This window comes from Ranitomeya variabilis, chromosome 6 (assembly GCF_051348905.1).
Source record: "Ranitomeya variabilis isolate aRanVar5 chromosome 6, aRanVar5.hap1, whole genome shotgun sequence".
NCBI classification, from domain to species: domain Eukaryota; kingdom Metazoa; phylum Chordata; class Amphibia; order Anura; family Dendrobatidae; genus Ranitomeya; species Ranitomeya variabilis.
The window spans coordinates 34,594,066-34,608,131 of NC_135237.1; positions in this window are offsets into that span (position 1 = coordinate 34,594,066).

The following is a 14,066-nucleotide window of genomic DNA, read 5'->3' on the forward strand; positions in this document are numbered from 1 at the left end:
TTGAGTGACTGGGACCTGCAAAGCACATCACAACCCTCGACCTGACGAAGGGGTACTGGCAGATCCCCGTGTCCCAGAGTGCCAAGGAGAAGACGGCCTTCTCGACACTGGATGAGTGTTTTCAGTACACCAGGATGCCCTTCAGACTGCAGGGGGCCCCAGCTACCTTCCAAGGGCGATGGATCGAATCTTGGCTCCACATTTGGGCTACTTGGATGACAATGTCAATTTAACCCTGACTGGAGTTTGCACCTGCCCAAGGTACAGGCGATCCTCGATGCATTGAGGAAAGCATGATTTACCATAAATCCAAAGAAGTGTGCCATAGGGAAGGAGGTAAGGAGGTGGCCAGATACTTATGCTACATCATCAAGAGGGGTGAGATCAAGCCCCAGTTGAATAATATAGAGGCAATTCAGAAGTGGCCGCAAGCGCTATCCAAGAAACAAGTGAGTGTGTTTCTTGGGATTGTGGTTTATTACCGCTGTTTTATTCCGAACTTTGCCATAATTGCTGTACCGTTAACGGATCTCCTTCTGGGCACCAAGTCGACGATGGTGAAATGGACTTCTGACACAGAGATGGCATTTTAAGAACTCAAGCAGGCTCTGTGCAAGTGGAGCGCCCGCTATGACCGTGGGGTACTCGGACCGGGTTCGACGGTTCTTCAGGGGGTTGTCATGGCAGCAGTGACCCAGTCCTTGGCCCTGGGCATCCAATAAAATTAATGAAATGAAGGGGAAATAAAGATTATAGGGGATTTGTTGGTGACGCCACCCGTGGTGCTCAGCAATAGGGAAATGGCTGATGCTGCGGTTCAGGTCCTCTGGGGCAGATGATGACGCAGTAGAGATGTTTCAGCTCTCCATGGGTAGAGCTAGGCCCCAGGGCAGTTAAAGAGTTAGCGTTAATGATGGTGAATGTTGTGATACAGGGCAGGTGACGCAGTAATAATTCAGAGGACACAGCAAGGTGCAGTTTCCACACTTTACTCACAGTTCTTATGAGCAGTCCCCAGCCGGAGTGCTGTGTCCTCCGAGTCAGTGGTCCAGCCAGCTCTCATGTAATTTGGAGTACACTTTGCCAGAACCCTCTTCTCACTGCGCTGGCTCCTGCCTCTCCTGCCCTGCGCCTTCACACACAGTGTCCCAAGCCAGCAGCCTCAGATCCTGTCGGGCGACGTCCTCCTGGTCCCCTTGATCCTATGTGGCTGCCTTTTTGGCAAATATGTGTGGTTGTGCCTACGGTACATGTAATTACCACAGCCTCCGGTTTGCTAGCTGAGCCTTGTAGTTCTCCACTAGTCTGGGGCCGGTCCCCTACTGCGACCTGGTTCCTCCACCCAACCACGGTCGACGTGGATTTGGGCCCCACGGGTGGATTCCTTACTACCTGTGCCCCTAGGACCCCTTCTTTCCTTCTCTCAGGAGCTTCTTCCTGCACGTCTGCTCTCCTCAAATTCTCCTTACTCTTCTCCTCACTGACTCACTAACTCATCCCTTTTTGCTTCCATGACAGCTCCTCTAACTATCACTCTCTCCACCCACACCTACCTAGTCCCTCCCTGGCCTGGAGAGGTCTAATGTTGGGTGCTAGTGTGTGGGTACTGGGTAGTGTCCCTCCTTACCCGAGAGTGGAGTATCACACCTCTGGCTGAGGTGCAGTACCTCTGTGGTGACTTGACCCTCAGGGGCATCACACAAGCACCTAGTTCTGATTGAACCAGACTTTAGCAAATAATTTGTGGTCAAGACTGATGCTTCAGAGGTTGCTTTGAGAGCTGTGCAGTCACAGGAAATAAATGGTGAAGAGCATCCTATCCTATACCTGAGCTAGAAACTCTTCTTGCGAGAAGAACTACGCCATTGTTGAGAAAGAGTACTTGACTATAAAGTGGATCGTAGACACCCTGAAGTACTACCTGCTAGGCCGTAGGTTTAAGTTAGTGTCAGACCATGCCTCTCTGAGGTGGTTGAGAGAGAAGAAGGGTAAGAACAGCAGGGTGACTATGTGGTTCTTAGCCCTTCAGGACTTCACTTTCCACATAGCACATAGGCCAGGGAGGTTACATGGTAATGCAGATGCTCTTGCAGCGCCCCTGAGTCCAGGTCGTTGCAGTACTGTCGCTCCGCCACTAAGGGGAGTGATGGTACGTCTGATGGCACTAAAGGAGTTTACCTGACCAGGTATCACAGTCACACATTACACTTCACACTCCGGCCACCAGGGGGAGCAAAGGGTTCTATGTATTAGGCCACTCCTCACACTCTGGTAAAACTGGGGGTTGGATAGGAAGTTAGACAGAAGCTGACTGGGTTTTGCCCAGGTAACGTCTAGTGAGAGAAGAGCGTTGCTTGGGAGGATCCAGGGGGGTCCCTGTCAGGGGTGGGATCCTGACAGAGGCCTAGCGAAAGGACAGATCGTTACGGAGCCGCGCCTGCACTTCATTGCGACGGCATCCTAAGAAAGGACACGAAGCAAAGGATATTGTGGAGAAGTGAGAAACAAGATCACAGCACAAAGGCGATAGAACCAGTAGGAGTCGTGCCCCGAGATCGGCAACATCCTACTGAGGCGCGTAGCCGGCGGCCGGAACGCCGAGGAAGTATTGGGCTCTACGCATTACTTCAAACCAACGGCAGGGCAGTTAATTTTAGGTTGGCTGCCTCACCTAAATCACCTAATGAAGACAACGGAGGCAATATGTGGGAGAGGGGCGTCTCTAGGGTCCCTATAAAATAACTCCAGGCCTACCCCATCATACGGGTGCGTCCTATCCATATCATCTGGGGGACGGAGAGAGAACATCAGAAACATACACAACAGTTGTGAGGACTATCCCGTGGTGCTCAGCAGGGAGGTACTACAACACCCAGGCACTAGTAGGTAGGCACTGATTTCCACCTGCAAAGGGAACTCTGGATGTGCCTTCGGACCGGCCGGTCTCAGCCAGCCCTGTTAGCAGTGCTCTGGATTGCGGATGCCGAAGCCTTCAGTAAAGAGGTAAAGAGACTGCAACCCTGTGTCCTCGTTATTTACTGCGATCTACACCGTCACATACACCTTTTATTGGGCGCCCCTTAGCAGGACCACGGACCGGGTCGGGCCATCGTGACATCCCCAGAACCAAGAGACCCGGATCCGAGTACCCCGCTGTCCTGCGTCTGGGGGCCGCTCCACTCTCTTCCGAATTCCCTGTTTGATATCTAAAAGTGCCAAAACCCCCTGGCTTTGGGCAGAGGGGGGGAATATGTGACAGAGTCACTGGCATAGCATGTGAAGGGAGATACGTGTCAATGCGCATACTGTGGTCAGTGATGTAAAACCAGAGTGTTCTTGCCTCCAGCGCACTAAGTGCTGAGAGGGTTAATAGGAACCTATGTTATTGGCTGGTTTTAGTGGACCTCCATAGAGCGGGTGGGAGGGTGAACCCTGCCTTGGTGTATACTGACGTTAATGAACCAGCAGGTGTTACAGCACCAAAGCGGTTCGGTGGCTGAAGAAGCAGCCAGGCGTGTCAACCCCTTGCAATATATATATGTATATATACTGCTCACAAAAATAAAGGGAACACTAAAATCCCACATGCTAGATATCACTGAATGAAATATTCCAGTTGTAAATCTTTATTAATTACATAGTGGAATGTGTTGAGAACAATAAAACCTAAAAGTGATCAATGTAAATCACAACTAATATTGCACGGGGGTCTGGAGTTGGAATGATGCTCAAAATCAAAGTGGAAAATGAAGTTACAGGTTGATCCAACTTCAGTGAAAATGCCTCAAGACAAGGAAATGATGCTCAGTAGTGTGTGTGGCCTCCTCGTGCCTGTATGATCTCCCTACAATGCCTGGGCATGCTCCTGATGAGGCGGCGGATGGTCTCCTGAGGGATCTCCTCCCAGACCTGGACTAAAGCATCTGCCAACTCCTGGACAGTCCGTGGTGCAGCGTGACGTTGGTGGATGGTGCGAAACATGATGTCCCAGATGTGTTCAATCGGATTCAGGTCTGGGGAACGGGCAGGCCTGTTCATAGCTTCAATGCCTTCATCTTGCAGGAACTGCTGACACACTCCAGCCACATGAGGTCTGACATTGTCCTGCTTTAGGAAGAACCCAGGGCCAACCGCACCAGCATATGGTCTCACAAGGTCTCTGAGGATTTCATCTCGGTACCTAATAGCAGTCAGGATACATCTGGCGAGCACATGGAGGGCTGTGCGGCCCTCCAAAGAAATGCCACCCCACACCATTACTGACACTGCCAAATCGGTCATGCTGAAGGATGTAGCAGGCAGCAGATCACTCTCCATGGCGTCTCCAGACTCTGTCACGTCTGTCACATGTGCTCAGTGTGGACCTGCTTTCATCTGTGAAGAGCACAGGGCGCCGGTGGCAAATTTGCCAATCCTGGTGTTCACTGGCAAATGCCAAGCATTCTGCACGGTGTTGGGCTGTGAGCACAACCCCCATCTGTGAATGTCGGCACTCAGACCATCCTCATGGAGTCGGTTTCTAACCATTTGTGCAGACACATGCATATTTGTGGCCTGCTGGAGGTCATTTTGCAGGGCTCTGGCAGTGCTCCTCCTGTTCCTCCTTGCACAAAGGCTGAGGTAGTGGTCCTGCTGCTGGGTTGTTACCCTCCCTCAGCCCCCTCCACATCTCCTGGTGTACTGGCCTGTCTCTTAGTAGCGCCTCCAGCCTCTGGACACTACGCTGACAGACACAGAAAACCTTCTTGCCACAGCTCGCATTGATGTGCCATCCTGGATGAGCTGCACTACCTGAGCCACTTGTGTGGGTTGTAGAGTCCGTCTCATGCTACCACGAGTGTGAAATCACAACCAACATTCTAAAGTGACCAAAACAACATCAGCCAGAAAGCATTGGTACTGAGATGTGGTCTTTGGTCCCCACCTGCAGAACCACTCCTTCACTAAGTATGTCTTGATAATTGCCAATAATTTCCATCTGTTGTCTATTCCATTTGCACAACAGCATGTGAAACTGATTGTTAATCAGTGCTGCTTCCTAAGTGGACAGTTTGATTTTGCAGAAGTTTGATTTACTCGGAGTTATAGTCTGTTATTTCAGTGGTCCATTTATTTTTTGAGCAGTATATATACACTCACTGGCCACTTTATTAGGTACACCATGCTAGTAACGGGTTGGACCCCCTTTTGCCTTCAGAACTGCCTCAATTCTTCGTGGCATAGATTCAACAAGGTGCTGGACGCATTCCTCAGAGATTTTGGTCCATATTGACATGATGGCATCACACAGTTGCCGCAGATTTGTCGGCTGCACATCCCTGATGCGAATCTCCCGTTCCACCACATCCCGAAGATTTCATGTTGTTTACGCCAAATTCTGACCCTACCATCCGAATGTCGCAGCAGAAATCGAGACTCATCAGACCAAGCAACGTTTTTCCAATCTTCTACTGTCCAATTTCGATGAGCTTGTGCAAATTGTAGCCTCAGTTTCCTGTTCTTAGCTGAAAGGAGTGGTACCCGGTGTGGTCTTCTGCTGCTGTAGCCCATCTGCCTCAAAGTTCGACGCACTGTGCGTTCAGAGATGCTCTTAGGCCTACCTTGGTTGTAATGGGTGGCGATTTGAGTCACTGTTGCCTTTCTATCAGCTCGAACCAGTCTGCCCATTCTCCTCTGACCTCTGGCATCAACAAGGCATTTCCGCCCACAGAACTGCCGCTCACTGGATTTTTTTTCTTTTTCGGACCATTCTCTGTAAACCCTAGAGATGGTTGTGCGTGAAAATCCCAGTAGATCAGCAGTTTCTGAAATACTCAGACCAGCCCTTCTGGCACCAACAACCATGCCACGTTCAAAGGCACTCAAATCACCTTTCTTCCCCATACTGATGCTCGGTTTGAACTGCAGGAGATTGTCTTGACCATGTCTACATGCCTAAATGCACTGAGTTGCCGCCATGTGATTGGCTGATTAGAAATTAAGTGTTAACAAGAAGTTGGACAGGTGTACCTAATAAAGTGGCCAGTGAGTGTATATATATATATATATATATATATATATATATAATATATTTTTACGTAAATGCAGTAATTATGGATGAAAAATAACTTTTGCAATTGGGTTTCATTACAGATTTTGCACCACTTGGTTTTTACAAACTTGTTTGTTTCCCTGCTCATTGCTGGACGTTGAATGAGATCAAAGGGGTTGACGAACAAACTAAAATTTTAATTCTCTTAAAGTAGAAAAACTAAGGCATACTCGCCTATATGCAGCCCCGTGAACCAGGCACAAGTTGCATGGATGGGAGTTCTGTCCTGGTTCTGGAAGTGATGGCTGAAGTATAGGTCCAACGAAGCCTGTGATTGGCTGCAGCGGTTAGGTGGCAAGGTAAAGCACGTCATTGGATGTTTCTCAGATGACGTGCTCTTCTTGATCTTCTAGATTTTCTTCTCATTTTCGGCATTCTCTCAACAGGTCTAATTGTAACGGCATTCCTAACAATTCTTACCGTTCCAGTGCCAACAGGCACCTAGTAAATTTTGGGCTTGTATGAAAAAAGCTTTTTTTTCCTTGCCTTCTGGCACATACTCTTCCAACCCTTTCCACAAAATAGCTTTGATTTCTTGGCGAACATTTTTTTTCCTACTTCCAAAAGTGTTAAAATAAATAATAAAACTGCGCTGATACTTAGTGCTCTGATTCCATTATTACTAATGGTAGCAGTATGCCATGGCGCCTGGCTCCAGCTAATCCAGGCTTTTTTTTTTTAGTAGCTTTTTATTCCCTGCCAATCATAAGAATCTCTCCTCCAACTCGCCCACCAGATTTCCACCGGCAGTTTATAAAATTGCTTTATTTTTCAAGTTATTTATGGAGTCAAGAAGTTTTACTCTATCAAAATAATTTTGAGAACCGCGTGATTTATTGGGGAAAACGCAATTCGGGTTTTTAGGAGGAACTGGAGACCTTAAACAGTGGAAAACATGGCAGGAGAATTTGCGAGAGGAAGAAAAATGGTTCCAATGGGAGTTTCCCTGCACATAATATATTTTACTTTATTTTAGTATGATTTCCAATTAAACATTTTCCATCTTATGAGGCTGGATGGTAAAATATTGAAAAAATTTAATTATCTGCAGGTGCATCACATCTGCCATCTGTACGTGTATGGTGAGCTATATTTTATCCTGTGGGTCAAGGCGGAGAGGTGGAAATACACAGTTCTGCCATTTTATTAATTGGTTTCATGCACTGGTCATTGGAGCGGTAGCAACATTAGGTTAGGGTGATGACACTCAACATACAAAAATTCTGAAAAAATATTCACACCCCGTGAACGTTTCCACATTTTTTCACTTTAAACCCTCAAACTTAAATTTTTTTTATTGGGATTTTATGTGACATATCAGCACAAAGTAGCAAGCTTTTGTAAAGTGTAAAGGAAATTACCGTATATACTCGAGTATAAGCCGAGAATTTCAGCCCATTTTTTTAGGCTGAAATTGCCCCTGTTGGCTTATACTCGAGTCATACCCAGGGGTCGGCAGGGGAGGTGGAGCGGCAGTTGTCTAACAATACTCACCTGCTCCTGGGACGATCCCTGCACGTCCCTGATTCTCCAGGCGCCAGCAGCGTCTTCCTGTAGTGAGCGGTCACGTGGTACCGCTCATTACAACGATGAACATAGACCCGACTCCACTCCCATAGGGGTGGAACCGCATATTCATTACTGTAATGAGCGGTACCATGTGACCGCTCACTACAGGAAGAAGCTGCCAGCGCCAGGGAACAGACGTGAAGTGACCGCGCCAGGAGCAGGTGAGTATGACAGGGGGCAGTGCGCGATATTCACCTGCTCCCCGTTCCACCGTCGGCGCCGCTGCGTCTTCCCCGTCATCTGCAGTGATGCTCAGGTCAGAGGGCGCGGTGACGCGATTAGTGTGCCCTCCGCCCTCTGCCTGAGCGTCAGTGCAGAGGACGGGGAAGACACAGCAGCGGTCGGCACTGGAACGCGGAGCAGGTGAATATAGCAAGTGCCGGGGGCCTGAGAGGTGAGTATGTAATTTTTTATTTTTTTAATTGCAGCAACTGCATATGGGGCAAATATCTGTATGGAGCATCTTATGGAGCCATGTGCAGCATTATATGGGGCAAATATCTGTATGGAGCATCTTATGGGGCCATGTGCAGCATTATATGGGGCAAATATCTGTATGGAGCATCTTATGGGGCCATGTGCAGCATTATATGGGGCAAATATCTGTATGGAGCATTTTATGGGGCCATAATCAGCATTTGTGGAGCATTATACGGGGCAAATGTCTCTATGGAGCATCTTATGGGGCCATAATCAGCATTTGTGCAGCATTGTATTGGGCAAATATCTGTATGGAGCATCTTATGGGGTCATAATCAACATTTGTACAGCATTACATGGGGCATATTTTAATATGGAGCATCTTATTGAGTCCATCATAAACTGGAGCATTATATGGGGCGTATTTTGTTTGGAGCATCTTATGGGGCCCATCATGAACTGTATGGAGCATTATATGGGGCTCCTGATTCAATATGGATATTCAAAAACACTTAAACTACTGATGTCTCAATTAATTTTACTTTTAATGGTATCTATTTTTATTTTTGAAATTTACCAGTAGCTGCTGCATTTTCCACCCTAGGCTTATACTTGAGTCATTAAGTTTTCCCAGTTTCCCAGCAAAATTAGGGGGGTCGGCTTATCCTCGGGTCGGCTTATGCTCGAGTATATACGATATATGTTTTTCTAAATATTCTAAAATTATAAATCTGAAAATTGTGAGATGTACTTGTATTCAGCCCCCCCGGTTCATACTTTTGCTGCAATTACTGTAAGTCTTTTGGGGTCTGTCTCTACCAGTTTTGCACATCTGGAGGTGACATTTTTGCCCCTTCTTCTTTGCACACTCACTCTCGCTCAGTGAGGTTAAATTGAGACGTCTGTGAACAGCAATTTTTAAATCATGGCTGAGATTCTCAATGGGATTTCGGCTTGGACTATGACTGGGCCGTTCACACACATGAATATGCATTGATGTAAACCATCCATTTTTGCTATGGCAGGATGTTTAGGGTTGTCATTGTCTTGCTGTAAGATGAACTTACACTCCATTCTCAATTCTTTTGCAGCCTCTATCAGGTTTTCCTTCATTATTGACCTGTATTTAGCTCCATCCATCTTTTCATCACCTATGACCAGCTTCCCTGTCCCTGCTGGAGAAAAGCCTCCCATAGTATGATGCTGCCACCACCATGTTTTATGGTGGGGATGGTGTTTTCAGGGAGATGTGCAGTATTAGATTTCCACCATACATAGTGTTTTGCATTTAGTATAAAAAGTTATCCTTTGGTCTCATCAGACCAGAGTACCTTCTTCCACATGCTCACTGTGTCCCCTACATAGCTTTTTGCAAACTGCAAATGGGACTTCTTATAGCTTGGTTTAAAAAGTAGCTTTCTTCTTGACACTTTTCCATAGAGGCCAGATTTGTGGAGTGTATGACTAAGGGCTTGTTTCCATTTGCGAGAAACACGTCCGTGTCTCGCATGTGGAAACCAAGCTGTGGCGCCGGCACTCCAGAGCAGAGCGTGCAGCTCCATGTGTTGCTATGCGGCCGCACGCTCCGCTCCCAAGTGCCGGCACCAGAGCTTGGTTTCCACATGCGAGACACGGACGTGTTTCTCGCAAATGGAAACAAGCCCTAATAGTTGTCCTGTGGACAGATTCTGTTATCTGATCTGTGGATCTGTGCAGCTCCTCCAGAGTGACCATGGACAGCTTGGCTGCCTAATTAGTTCTCTCCTTGCTTGGGATGTCAATTTAGGTGGACAGCCATGTCTTGGCAGGTTGCAGTTCTGCCATTTTTGGATGATGGATTAAACAGTGCTTCATGAGATATTCAGAGCTTGGCAATTTTTTTCTATAACCTAACCCTGCTTTAACCTTCTCCACAACTATATCCCTAACCTGTCTAGTGTGTTCCTTGGTTTTCATGATGCAGTTTGATACTTAATGCTTTCACACAAACCTGTGAGGTTTTCAAAGAACAGCTGTAGTTATACTGAGAATAAATTACACAGGTGGACTCATTTTACTAATTATGTGACTTCTGGAGGCAAGTGATGACTGTGAGGCAGTGACCAGAGTCATATGTGAGGGTTGCTATGTGTCCCCCAGGATGTGCATACAAGCATATTGAGGCCGTGGGAGTGCATTGCAGTCACAGGCAGAGCTGTGATTGCAAGGCAGAATAAAAGGAATAAAAGTGAGTGTTGGCCTTGGGCAAGCTATTTGTCCAAGGCAAATTTAGGAAAACCTGTCATGGGCTTTTATTTTTTAAACGGACCACGGGAAGGTAGTGGGGCAGTCCGTTTCCTCCCCGGACCGGGTTTTCCATGTGGCCTACAGCCACAGGTTCCTTGTAAAATCTCTTGCAGCAGAGGGTTGGATGTGTCAGTGTGGAGTTCGCAAGGTGCAAAGCGGACAGCTCTTCAAAATCTCAGCCTGTGTGAGGAAACACAGAATCAAGCAAAGCAAACCCCTGGCACCCCGCGGCATAGTACGGTGGTGCAGTCGCCCTCGGCAACCGGATGCATTTAAGGACTGTCTTGTTTTTCGACTGCGATCCGGAGGATACTGTTTTGTTTGTAAGTTTGGACATTAAAACTACATTTACTTTGAACTTTCCTGGGTCAATGTGTCATCATTGCACAGTGAGGACACCGCTGCACTACATCACTCAGGATTATATTTAATGGTATCAGACTACTGGGGGCTGAATACAAATGTACGTCACTATTTTCAGATTTATATATTTTTAAATAGAATTAGAAAACCATGTATCATTTACTTTATACTTCACCACTACTTGTTCTTTGTGTTGGTATCACATAAAATCCAAGTAAAATACATTTAAGCTTGTGGTTATAACAAAAAATAATGTGGAAAAGTTCACGGGTTTGAATACTTTTATAAGGCACTGTAAGTGAAAGATGCTATGGACTTCTCCCAGCACGAAACATAATACTATATTACCCTTTAAGAAGAGGTCCCTTAACCCCTTCACGACCTATGGATACGTCATAGGTCATGTCTCGGCATTTGATGCAGGCTCCGACGCTGAACCCACATCTTTTCAGGCATATGACAGCTGATTTGATTAGCTAGCTGTCATGTGCCCCTAACAGCCGCGGGTGGAATCTCTGACAGTGGCATCGGCACATCGGCACCCCTGTCACATGATCGTGGGGCGTCAATGGGTTAGCATATAGCCCGGGGTCTGCAGGAGAACCCTGTTGTGGTCATTGCTGATCTGCTATGAGCGCTGCCCTGTGGCCAGTGTTCATTGCAGATGATCAATCAGCTACACATAGCAGGACTGAAATCCTGCTATGTGTAACACAAGTGATCGGACAATTGCCGCTTCAGGTGTCCTAAGGAAACTATTGAAGCAAGTGAAAAGTTAAAAAAAATTGTTTTTACGAATATTTAAAAAATACAAACGTTCAGATCACCCAACTTTTAACCCATTCAAAATAAGACAACAATAATATTAAAAAAATAAACACATTTGGAATCGCTGTGTTCAAAAGTTCCCAATCTATCAAAATATAAAAAGAATTAATATGATCAGTAAACGGCGTAACGAAAAAAAAAAATCTAACGACAACAGTGAAATAACAAGCGATCAAAACATCGGATCTTCTACAAAATGGTATCAATAAAAATGTCAGCTCAGCGCGCAAAAAATAAGCCCTCACCCAGCCCCAGATCACAAAAAATGGAGACGCTAGAGGTCTCGGAAAATGGTGCAATTTTGGATTTTATTTTTACTCCTTAAATAAAAAGAACCTATACACGTTTGGTTTCTGTGAACTCGTACTGACCTGGAGAATCGTAATGGGGGGTCAGTTTTAGCATTTAGTGCACATGGTAAAAAAAAAACAAAAACAAAAACACTGGCTCTACATTTCTGCCGGCTGTCAGTCTGGGCCTTGGTCGCGGTTACTCTCAGGCCGGCGTCACACTAGCGAGTTTTACGGACGTAAGAGCGCAGAAAATATTGCGAATCTGAATTGCGATCTCGCGAGATGATGACGTGCGGTCATGTAATGTCCTACATACTGGCCCCCTCCTTTAATAATGTCCCTTGCCCTCGCCCCCTCCTATAATAATATACCGTCCTGGCGTTCTTCTTCAACACATTATAAAAAAGATATTTCTTACCTGTCCAGATTCCAATGATGAGCATGGTCCTCTTCATGGTGCACAGCTGGCGCAGGGGTCTATGCCATGCATGGCAGTGACGACATGCGCCATAATCAACGGGCACATCTATGTCAGCTACTGGCCTCTGGTTGGCCGGTGGCTTGTATAGCTACTTAGCTACTGCGGTGAAGGGAGCCGGTGGTTCTTTGAGTCACTATTAGGCCGGCGTCACACATGCGAGTTTTACGGACGTAAGAGCGCAGAAACTACGTCCGTAAAACTCGCATAACATACGGCACAATTATTCTCAATGGGGCTGCTCCTATCAGCCGTATATTACGGATCCGTAATATACGGCTTTCTACGGCCGCAGAAAATCGCAGCATGCTGCGTTTGTCAGCGTATTGCGCAAAAAAATCGCCAATGAAAGTCTATGGTGGCGAGAAAAATACGGATTCCACACGGACCTGCAGTGTGACTTGCGAGAAATACGCAGCGGTGTTAGTGAAAAGTCGGTAATTCAATTGCCGGCTTTTCATTTCTCCTGCACAAACCCGACAGGATATGAGACATGATTACATATAGTAAACCACCTCATATCCCCATTTTTTTGCATATTCCACACTACTAATGTTAGTAGTGTGTATGTGCAAAATTTCAGCGCTGTAGCTGCTAAAATAAAGGGTTAAATGGCGGAAAAAATTGGCGTGGGCTCCCGCGCAATTTTCTCCGCCAGAATGGTAAACCCAGTGACTGAGGGCAGATATTAATAGCCAGGAGAGGGTCCATGGTTATTGCCCCCCCCCCCGTGGCTACAAACATCTGCCCCCAGCCACCCCAGAAAAGGCACATCTGGAAGATGCGCCTACTCTGGCACTTGACCACTTTCTTCCCACTCCCTGTAGCGGTGGGATATGGGGTAATGAAGGGTTAATGCCACCTTGCTATTGTAAGGTGACATTAAGCCAGATTAATAATGGAGAGGCGTCAATTATGACACCTATCCATTATTAATCCAATAGTACGAAATGGTTAATAAAACACACACACACATGATTAAAAAGTATTTTAATGAAATAAACACACAGGTTGTTTTAATATTTTATTGCTCTCTCAATCCATTTGCAAACCCTCGCTTGGCAAAATAATAAACGCACAAGATACATACCCTCAGATGAACCGTCACGTCCCACGAGGTAATCCATCTGAAGGGGTTAATTATTTTACAGCCATGAGCTGCGCTAATGCACTCGCTCGTGTCTGTAATCCCCGGGTAATGAAGGAAATCTGAGTGATCTGTACTTACATTGAGTTGCGGTGATGCGCCCTCTGGTGGATGAACTCATGAACTGCAGCCTCGGAAAAGTTCCCACGCTCGAGTTCATATGAGTTCATCCACCAGCGACGCTGCAGCGATCGGCATCGTTGTCGATATCGCTGCAGCGTCGCTTAATGTGACGGTACCTTTAGGCTGCTCTCACACATTCAGTATTTGGTCAGTATTTTACATCAGTATTTGTAAGCCAAAACCAGGAGTGGGTGATAAATACAGAAGTGGAGCATATGTTTCTATTATACTTTTCCTCTGATTGTTCCACTCCTGGTTTTGGCTACAAATACTGATGTAAAATACTGACCAAATACTGATCGTGTGACGGCAGCCTAAAGATAATTTTGTCCCCATTGCATTTGGCTGCGTGCAGGTGACGGACAGCATGATAAAGCTGATAACCTGCAGATTAACCCCATATCTGCAGGATAACAACATTATTCCTGGTGACAGGTTCCCTTTCATGATATTCGCTGTATGTTTGTG